We start from the raw sequence: 11,695 nt of genomic DNA, 5'->3' as shown, positions 1-11,695 counted from the left end.
GGGGATGCCCCGGTGGTTCACCCCTGCATATTTCAAGAAGACTCAAGCTTCTAAGCTTGGGGATGCCCAAGGCATCCCCTTCTTCATCGACAACATTATCAGGTTCCTCCCCTGAAACTATATTTTTATTCCGTCACATCTTATGTGCTTTGCTTGGAGTGTCGGTTTGTTTTGTTTTTTTTTGTTTTTGTTTGAATAAAATGGATCCTAGAATTCATTGTGTGGGAGAGAGACACGCTCCGCTGTTGCATATGGACAAGTATGTCCTTAGGCTTTACTCATAGTATTCATGGCGAAAGTTTCTTCTTCGTTAAATTGTTATATGGTTGGAATCGGGAAATGCTACATGTAGTAATTCTAAAATGTCTTGAATAATGTGATACTTGGCAATTGTTGTGCTCATGTTTAAGCTCTTGCATCATATACTTTGCACCTATTAATGAAGAAACACCTAGAGCTTGCTAAATTTGGTTTGCATATTTGGTCTCTCTAAAGTCTAGATAATATCTAGTATTGAGTTTTGAACAACAAGGAAGACGGTGTAGAGTCTTATAATGTTTACAATATGTCTTTTATGTGAGTTTTGCTGCACCGTTCATCCTTGTGTTTGTTTCAAATAACCTTGCTAGCCTAAACCTTGTATCGAGAGGGAATACTGCTCATGCATCCAAAATCCTTGAGCCAACCACTATGCCATTTGTGTCCACCATATCTACCTACTACATGGTATTTCTCCGCCATTCCAAAGTAAATTGCTTGAGTGCTACCTTTAAAATTTCTATCCTTTACCTTTGCAATATATAGCTCATGGGACAAATAGCTTAAAAACTATTGTAGTATTGAATATGTACTTATGCACTTTATCTCTTATTAAGTTGCTTGTTGTGCGATAACCATGTTTCGGGGACGCCATCAACTACTCTTTGTTGAATATCATGTGAGTTGCTATGCATGTCCGTCTTGTCTGAAGTAAGAGAGATCTACCACTTATGGTTAGAGCATGCATATTGTTAGAGAAGAACATTGGGCCACTAACTAAAGCCATGAACCATGGTGGAAGTTTCAGTTTTGGACATATATCCTCAATCTCATATGAGAATACTAATTGTTGCTACATGCTTATGCATTAAAGAGGAGTCCATTATCTGTTGTCCATGTTGTCCCGGTATGGATGTCTAAGTTGAGAATAATCAAAAGCGAGAAATCCAAATGCGAGCTTTCTCCTTAGACCTTTGTACAGGCGGCATGGAGGTACCCCTTTGTGACACTTGGTTAAAACATGTGTATTGCGATGATCCGGTAGTCCAAGCTAATTAGGACAAGGTGCGGGCACTATTAGTATACTATGCACGAGGCTTGCAACTTGTAGGATATAATTTACATAACACATATGCTTTATTACTACCGTTGACAAAATTGTTTCTTGTTTTCAAAATAAAAGCTCTAGCACAAATATAGCAATCGATGCTTTCCTCTTTGAAGGACCTTTCTTTTACTTTTATGTTGAGTCAGTTCACCTATTTCTCTCCACCTCAAGAAGCAAACACTTGTGTGAACTGTGCATTGATTCCTACATACTTGCATATTGCACTTGTTATATTACTTTACATTGACAATATCCATGAGATATACATGTTACAAGTTGAAAGCAACTGCTGAAACTTAATCTTCCTTTGTGTTGCTTCAATACCTTTACTTTGATTTATTGCTTTATGAGTTAACTCTTATGCAAGACTTATTGATGCTTGTCTTGAAGTACTATTCATGAAAAGTCTTTGCTTTATGATTCAATTGTTTACTCATGTCATTTACATTGTTTGATCGCTGCATTCATTACATATGCTTACAATAGTATGATCAAGGTTATGATGGCATGTCACTCCAGAAATTATCTTTGTTATCGTTTACCTGCTCGGGACGAGCAGAAACTAAGCTTGGGGATGCTGATAGGTCTCCGATGTATCGATAATTTCTTATGTTCCATGCCACATTATTGATGATATCTACATGTTTTATACACATTATATGTCGTATTTTTGCATTTTCCGACACTAACCTATTAACGAGACGCCGAAGAGCCAGTTGCTGTTTTCTGCTGTTTTTGGTTTCAGAAATCCTAGTAAGGAAATATTCTCGGAATTGGACGAAATCAACGCCCAGGGGCCTATTTTTGCACGAAGCTTCCGGAAGACCGAGGGGGAAAGGAAGTGGGGCCACGAGGCGACGACACGCTAGGGCGGCGCGGCCCAGGTGCTGGCCGCGCGGCCCTGTTGTGTCGCCACCTCGTGTGGCCCCCCGCGTTGCCCTTACGCCTACTTAAAGCCTCCGTCGCGAAACCCCCGTACCGAGAGCCACGATACGGAAAACCTTCCAGAGACGCCGCCGCCGCCAATCCCATCTCGGGGGATTCAGGAGATCGCCTCCGGCACCCTGCGGGAGAGGGGATTCATCTCCCGGAGGACTCTTCACCGCCATGGTCGCCTCCGGAGTGATGAGTGAGTAGTTCACCCCTAGACTATGGGTCCATAGCAGTAGCTAGATGGTTGTCTTCTCCTCATTGTGCTTCATTGTCGGATCTTGTGAGCTGCCTAACATGATCAAGATCATCTATCTGTAATACTATATGTTGTGTTTGTCGGGATCCGATGGATAGAGAATACTATGTTATGTTGATTATCAATTTATTACCTATGTGTTGTTTATGATCTTGCATGCTCTCCGTTGTTAGTAGAGGCTCTGGCCAAGTTTTTGCTAGTAACTACAAGAGGGAGTATTTATGCTCGATAGTGGGTTCATGCCTCCATTAAATCTGGGACAGTGATAGAAAGTTCTAAGGTTGTGGATGTGATGTTGCCACTAGGGATAAAACATTGATGCTATGTCCGAGGATGTAGTTATTGATTACATTACGCACCATACTTAATGCAATTGTCTGTTGTTTTACAACTTAATACTGGAAGGGGTTCGGATGATAACCTGAAGGTGGACTTTTTAGGCATAGATGCATACTGGATAGCGGTCTATGTACTTTGTCGTAATGCCCAATTAAATCTCACAATATTCATCATGTCATGTATGTGCATTGTTATGCTCTCTCTATTTGTCAATTGCCCGACTATAATTTGTTCACCCAACATGCTATCTTATGGGAGAGACACCTCTAGTGAACTGTGGACCCCGGTCCTATTCTTTACATCTGAAATACAAACTGCTGCAATACTTGTTTTACTGTTCTCTGTAAACAATCATCATCCACACTATACATCTAATCCTTTGTTACAGCAAGCCGGTGAGATTGACAACCTCACTGTTTCGTTGGGGCAAAGTACTTTGGTTGTGTTGTGCAGGTTCCACGTTGGCGCCGGAATCCCCGGTGTTGCGCCGCACTACATCTCGCCGCCATCAACCTTCAACGTGCTTCTTGGCTCCTCCTGGTTCGATAAACCTTGGTTTCTTTCTGAGGGAAAACTTGCCGCCGTACGCATCACACCTTCCTCTTGGGGTTCCCAACGGACGCGTGCTGTACGCGTATCACCAGGGCAGTCAGCACTTATTCTACCAGCAGTAATCGCGGGATTTGATGTATCCAGAGTGTTCATAGATGGCGGCAGCAGTTTAAACCTTATGTATGCAGATACACTAAGGAAGATGAACATATCCCTAGCAAACCTGAAACCAACTGATACGCGATTCCACGGTATCACACCAGAAAAGCCAAGTTATCCGCTGGGGAAGATTAATCTCAACGTTCAGTTCGAGACTCGAGAAAACTACAGGATAGAGAAGTTGGAGTTTGAAGTCGTGGATTTCCCGTCACAGTATCATGCCTTGTTAGGACGGCCAGCATATGCCAGGTTTATGGCAGTACCACATTACACGTACTTGTTGTGGAGGTTACCTGGACCTAAGGGACCAATTACAGTCAAAGGAAGTTTCGCACTAGCCGACAAATGTGACAAGGATTTTCATCGACTGTCAGAAACTTTCGGGATGCAAGCAGAATATATGGAGTCGAGGCTCACGACTGATTATGATGTGCTACCAGATGTAGGGAGGCCTAATAAAGAGGCAACCTTTAACACTGCAAAGGATTCCAAGGAGGTACAGATTCACCCGACAGATCCAAAGAAGACGACGTCCATTGCGGCAAACATGGACCTCGCATAGGAAAGCGCGCTCGTCAAGTTCCTCCGTGAGCACTGGAAAATCTTCGCATGGTGTCCAGCTGACATGCCAGGAGTACCCAGGGAACTTGCCGAGCACCACCTAAACCTGGATCCATTAGCGAGAACAATCAAACAACCTTTGCGACGTTTTTCGGAGCCAAACCGCAAAGCTATGCTGTCAGAAATAGATCGACTAAGAGAAGCTGGTTTTATCAAGGAGCTGCATACAGAGGCCACATGGGTAGCAAATCCAGTGTTGGTGCCGAAGAAAAACACTAAAGTCCTTCGCATGTGCGTCGATTTTACGTGTCTCAATAAACATTGCCCAAAGGATCACTTTTCCCTCCCAAGCATCGACCAAATTATCGACTCCACGGCAGGGTGCGAACGTCTTTCCTTCCTGGATGCATATTCTGGTTATAACCAGATCAGATTAAAAGAAGAAGATGAGGTCAAAACAGCGTTCATCACACCTTATGGAGTATTTTGTTATAGAACAATGCCCTTTGGTTTGAAAAACGCGGGAGCAACATACCAGAGGATGATGCAGAAGTGTTTGGCGACACAAATTGGGAAAAACGTACAAGTATACATCGACGATGTCGTCATAACATCAAAAAAGGGGACAACGCTAATCGAAGATCTGAAGGAAACCTTCGACAACCTCGACAAGTTCTGTCTCAAGTTTAACCCAACGAAGTGTTCCTTTGGCGTCCCTGCAGGAGAACTTCTAGGTTTTCTTGTTTCAGCAAGAGGGATTGAAGCAAATCCCGAAAAAATACAGGCTATCGTAACAATGAGGAAGCCAACAAAGTTGAAGGAAGTACAACAGCTAACTGGGCGAGTCGCAGCTTTAAGCAGATTCGCTGCCAGATTGGGAGAAAAAGCGCTACCGTTTTACGCTCTAATCAAGCAAGGAGAGAAATTCCAATGGAATGAGGAGGCAGATCGAGCTTTCGAGGATTTAAAACGCACAATTTCGACACCACCAATCTTAGTGGCACCAAAAGAGAAGGAACCCCTCCTGCTATACATCGCAGCCACACCTCAGGTGGTTAGCACAGCGCTAGTCGTTGAAAGAGAGGAAGAAGGAAAACTCCATGGAGTGCAAAGGCCGGTATACTTCATCGGTGAAGTTTTATCGCCTCGAAAACAGCGGTACCCTCGCACCGTAAGTTAGCATATGGAGTAATTACAACGAGCAAGAAAGTTGCGCCACTATTTTTCGGCACACCCGATAATAGTAGTCAATGAAGCACCTCTATCAAATATACTGAACAATCCAGAAGCTACAGGGCGTGTCTCCCTTTGGGGAATAGAACTTTCCCCTCGGGACATCACATATGAAAAAAGAAAGGCAATCAAATCACAAATTTTGCCAGACTTCATTGCAGAGTGGATGGAGTTACAAAATACAGGACCCCCAGATTTGTCGAGAACCTGGACCATGAACTTCGATGGATCCAAGAGAGTAGAAGGAGCTGGTGCAGGGGTGATACTCATATCACCTGAAGGCGACAAATTGAAATACGTCCTACGGATGACGTTCCCAAACGCATCTAACAATGAAGCAGAATATGAAGCCCTTATACACGGGATGAAGATGGCGAAAGCCTGCGGCGCGACTCGACTAAAAATCTTTGGCGACTCACAATTGGTAGCTCAGCAAGTTATGAACCAATGTGATGCAGTCAATGACAGCATGGTGGCATACAAGGAGGTGTACAACGAGATCGAGAAACTGTTCGATGGATGCGAAGTAAATCACATCAGCGGGCTGAGCAATGATGAAGCCGACGTTCTCGCAAACATCGAGTCGCAGTGCCTCCCAATCCCGCCAGGGGTGTTTTGGGAAGAGATAGCTGAGAGATCCACAAAGAAAAAGAAGGTGCAGAAGAAAACGAAGGGGGAGAAAACTTCAGTGCCTCTCAAAGAAATTCCAGATGAAGAAGAGGACCAGGAGCTGATGATGATGATAGAAATCCCATGGATGCAAGTGTACATATCGTATATCCTAAGGAAAGAAATACCTGACGATCCAATCGAAGCAAGGCGAATTATTCGACGATCTAAAGCTTTCACAGTGGTCAAAGGGGAGTTATACAAGCGCAGTATCTCGGGAGTGCTGCAAAGGTGCATTACACCCGAAGAAGGAAGAATACTCTTAAAGGATGTACGCGAAGGAATATGTGGTTGATACGCGTACAGCACGCGTCCGTTGGGAACCCCAAGAGGAAGGTGTGATGCGTACAGCGGCAAGCTTTCCCTCAGTAAGAAACCAAGGTTTATCGAACCAGTAGGAGCCAAGAAGCACGTCGAAGGTTGATGGCGGCGGGATGTAGTGCGACGCAACACCAGGGATTCTGGCGCCAACGTGGAACCTGCACAACACAACCAAAGTACTTTGCCCCAACGAAACAAGTGAGGTTGTCAATCTCACCGGCTTGCTCGTAACAAAGGATTAGATGTATAGTGTGGATGATGATTGTTTGCGAAAAACAGTAGAACAAGTATTGCAAGAGATTGTATGCGATGTAAAAGAATGGACCGGGGTCCACAGCTCACTAGAGGTGTCTCTCCCATAAGATAAATAGCATGTTGGGTGAACAAATTACAGCTTGGGCAATTGACAAATAGAGAGGGCATGAGCATGCACATACATGATATGATGAGTATTGTGAGATTTAATTGGGCATTACGACAAAGTACATAGACCGCTATCCAAAGCATGCATCTATGCCTAAAAAGTCCACCTTCAGAGTTATCATCCGAACCCCTTCCAGCATTAAGTTGCAAACAATGGACAATTGCATTAAGTATGGTGCGTAATGTAATCAATAACTACATCCTCGGACATAGCATCAATGTTTTATCCCTAGTGGCAACAACACATCCACAACCTTAGAACTTTCTCGTCACTCGTCCCGGATTTAATGGAGGCATGAACCCACTATCGAGCATAAATACTCCCTCTTGGAGTTAAGAGTAAAAACTTGGCTAGAGCCTCTACTAATAACGGAGAGCATGCAAGATCATAAACAACACATAGGTAATAGATTGATAATCAACATAACATAGTATTCTCTATCCATCGGATCCCAACAAACACAACATATAGCATTACGGATAGATGATCTTGATCATGTTAGGCAGCTCACAAGATCCGACAATGAAGCACATGAGGAGAAGACGACCATCTAGCTACCGCTATGGACCCATAGTCCAGGGGTGAACTACTCACTCATCACTCCGGAGGCGACCATGGCGGTGAAGAGTCCTCCGGGAGATGATTCCCCTCTCCGGCAGGGTGCCGGAGACGATCTCCTGAATCCCCCGAGATGGGATTGGCGGCGGCGGCGTCTCTGGAAGGTTTTCCGTATCGTGGCTCTCGGTACTGGAGGTTTCGCGACTAAGACTATATGTAGGCGGAAGGGCAAGTCAGGGGGCCACACGAGGGCCCCACACAACAGGTCGGCGCGGCCAAGGCTTGGGCCGCGCCGCCCTAGTGTGGCGCCACCTCGTGGCCCCACTTCGTAAGTCCTCCGGTCTTCTGGAAGCTTCGTGAAAAAATAGGCCCCTGGGTGTTGATTTCGTCCAATTCCGAGAATATTTCCTTACTAGGATTTCTGAAACCAAAAACAGCAGAAAACAGCAGAATCGGCTCTTCGGCATCTCGTTAATAGGTTAGTGCCGGAAAATGCATAAATATGACATAAAGTATGCATAAAACATGTAGATATCATCAATAATGTGGCATGGAACATAAGAAATTATCGATACATCGGAGACGTATCAGCATCCCCAAGCTTAGTTCTCGCTCGTCCCGAGCAGGTAAACGATAACAAAGATAATTTCTGGAGTGACATGCCATCATAACCTTGATCATACTATTGTAAGCATATGTAATGAATGCAGCGATCAAAACAATGGTAATGACATGAGTAAACAAATGAATCATAAAGCAAAGACTTTTCATGGATAGTACTTTCAAGACAAGCATCAATAAGTCTTGCATAAGAGTTAAATCATAAAGCAATAAATTAAAGTAAAGGTATTGAAGCAACACAAAGGAAGATTAAGTTTCAGCGGTTGCTTTCAACTTATAACATGTATATCTCATGGATATTGTCAATGTAAAGTAATATAACAAGTGCAATATGCAAGTATGTAGGACTCAATGCACAGCTCACACAAGTGTTTGCTTCTTGAGGTGGAGAGAGATAGGTGAACTGACTCAACATAAAAGTAAAAGAAAGGCCCTTCGCAGAGGGAAGCATTGATTGCTATATTTGTGCTAGAGCTTTGGTTTTGAAAACAAGAAACAATTTTGTCAACGGTAGTAATAAAGCATATGTGTTATGTAAATTATATCTTACAAGTTGCAAGCCTCATGCATAGTATACTAATAGTGCCCGCACCTTGTCCTAATTAGCTTGGATTACCGGGATTGTCATCGCAATACACATGTTTTAACCAAGTGTCACAAAGGGGTACCTCTATGCCGCCTCGTACAAAGGTCTAAGGAGAAAGCTCGCATTGGATTTCTCGCTTTTGATTATTCTCAACTTAGACATCCATACCGGGACAACATAGACAACGGATAATGGACTCCTCTTTAATGCATAAGCATGTAGCAACAATTAATGTTCTCATATGAGATTGAAGATATATGTCCAAAACTGAAACTTCCACCATGGATCATGGCTTTAGTTAGCGGCCCAATGTTCTTCTCTAACATTATGCATGCTCTAACCATTAAATGAGTGGTAAATCTCCCTTAATTCAGACAAGACGAACATGCATAGCAACTCACATGATATTCAACAAAGAGTAGTTGATGGCGTCCCCAGGAACATGGTTATCGCACAACAAGCAACTTAATAAGAGATAAAGTGCATAAGTACATATTCAATACCACAATAGTTTTTAAGCTATTTGTCCCATGAGCTATATATTGCAAAGGTAAAGAATGGAAATTTTAAAGGTAGCACTCAAGCAATTTACTTTGGAATGGCGGAGAAATACCATGTAGTAGGTAGGTATGGTGGACACAAATGGCATAGTGGTTGGCTCAAGGATTTTGGATGCATGAGAAGTATTCCCTCTCGATACAAGGTTTAGGCTAGCAAGGTTATTTGAAACAAACACAAGGATGAACCGGTGCAGCAAAACTCACATAAAAGACATATTGTAAACATTATAAGACTCTACACCATCTTCCTTGTTGTTCAAACTCAATACTAGAAGTTATCTAGACTTTAGAGAGACCAATTATGCAAACCAAATTTAGCAAGCTCTAGGTGTTTCTTCATTAATGGGTGCAAAGTATATGATGCAAGAGCTTAAACATGAGCACAACAATTGCCAAGTATAAAATTATTCAAGACATTTTAGAATTACTACATGTAGCATTTCCCGATTCCAACCATATAACAATTTAACGAAGAAGATTCAACCTTCGCCATGAATACTATGAGTAAAGCCTAAGTACATATTTGTCCATATGCAACAGCGGATCGTGTCTCTCTCCCACACAATGAATGCTAGGATACATTTTATTCAAACAAAAACAAAAATAAAAACAAACCGACGCTCCAAGCTAAGCACATAAGATGTGATGGAATAAAAATATAGTTTCAGGGGAGGAACCTGATAATGTTGTCGATGAAGAAGGGGATGCCTTGGGCATCCCCAAGCTTAGACGCTTGAGTCTTCTTGAAATATGCAGGGGTGAACCACCGGGGCATCCCCAAGCTTAGAGCTTTCACTCTCCTTGATCATATTGTATCATCTCCCTCTCTTGATCCTTGAAAACTTCCTCCACACCAAACTCAAAACAACTCATTAGAGGGTTAGTGCAAAATTAAAATTTATATGTTCAGAGGTGACATAATCATTCTTAACACTTCTGGACATTGCACAAAGCTACTGAAAGTCAATGGAATAGAAAAATCCATCAAGCATATCAAAACAGGCAATGCAAAATAAAAGGCAGAATCTGTCAAAACAGAACAGTTCGTAAAGACGAATTTTATTGAGGCACCAGACTTGCTCAAATGAAAATTCTCAAATTGAATGAAAGTTGCGTACATATCTGAGGATCACTCACGTAAATTGGCATAATTTATGAGTTATCTACAGAGAATTAGGCCCAGATTCGTGACAGCAAAGAAATCTGTTTCTGCGCAGTAATCCCAATCTAGTATGAACCTTACTATCAACGACTTTACTTGGCACAACAATGCACAAAAACTAAGATAAGGAGAGGTTGCTACAGTAGTAAAAAACTTTCTAGACTCAAATATAAAATGAAAGTACTGTAGTAAAAACATGGATTGTCTCCCATAAGCGCTTTTCTTTAACGCCTTTCAGCTAGGCGCAGAAAGTGTGTATCAAGTAACATCAAGAGACGAAGTATCAACATTATTTTCACAGTTTATCCCATTGGGTATCTTAGATGCTCCCTTATCTATAGTGGTTTTAAGAGCTTTATCAATTTTAGGCCTATAATAGCTTTTTGGTTTAGGCCCCTTAGAGATATACATGAACCTTTGCTCCTTTCCCACATAAGCTTTCTCTCTAAACTTTATAGATGAAAAGGTTGAACCCAATGTTCCCATAGCCTCTTCAAGTTCACTAATCCTTTGGGTTTGATTATCATGAATAGCACAAGATTCTAAGATGGCGATTCTCTCATTAATTCCACCTAGAGATTTATCAAGTTTATCAGTGCTATCAAGTAATGCTTTCAAAGTAGTATCAATAATTGGAAGGTTTTGCTCTATGGTTTCCAACTTTTTCATGACATCTTCAAGAGAGGCTTCAATTTTAACTTCATTAACAGGTGGTATTCCAAATAAACTCTCAATAATGCAACTAGCTTCTAAAGCAGGGGCGCCTAGGAAGTTACCTCCCGCGAGACAATCAAGAACATACCTATTCCAGCTAGAGATACCAACATAGAAATTCCTGAGTAGGATAGTGGTGAAGTGTTTCTTAGTGCACCTATTATGGGCATCACTAATTCTATACCAAGCATCTTTTAAACATTCTCCCCCTTGTTGCTTAAACGAACGAACTTCAACTTCAGGATTACTCATTTCAGCAGTAGTAAATAAAGCAAACTAAATAAAGTAAATGCAAGTAACTAATTTTTTTGTGTTTTTGATATAGAGTGCAAGACGGTAAATAAAGTAAAGCTAGCAACTAATTTTTTGTGTTTTGATATAAGTGCAGCAAACAAGAAAGTAAATAAAATAAAGCAAGACAAAAACAAAGTAGAGAGATTGGATTGTGGAGACTCCCCTTGCAGCGTGTCTTGATCTCCCCGGCAACGGCGCCAGAAAAAGAGCTTGATACGCGTACATCACGAGTCCGTTGGGAACCCCAAGAGGAAGGTGTGATGCGTACAGCGGCAAGTTTTCCCTCGTAAGAAACCAAGGTTTATCGAACCAGGAGGAGCCAAGAAGCACGTCGAAGGTTGATGGCGGCGGGATGTAGTGCGGTGCAACACCAGGGATTCCGGCGCC

The sequence above is a fragment of the Lolium rigidum genome, chromosome 4 (assembly GCF_022539505.1).
Source record: "Lolium rigidum isolate FL_2022 chromosome 4, APGP_CSIRO_Lrig_0.1, whole genome shotgun sequence".
Taxonomy (NCBI): Eukaryota; Viridiplantae; Streptophyta; class Magnoliopsida; order Poales; family Poaceae; genus Lolium; species Lolium rigidum.
Note: the sequence above shows the minus strand (reverse complement) of the source record.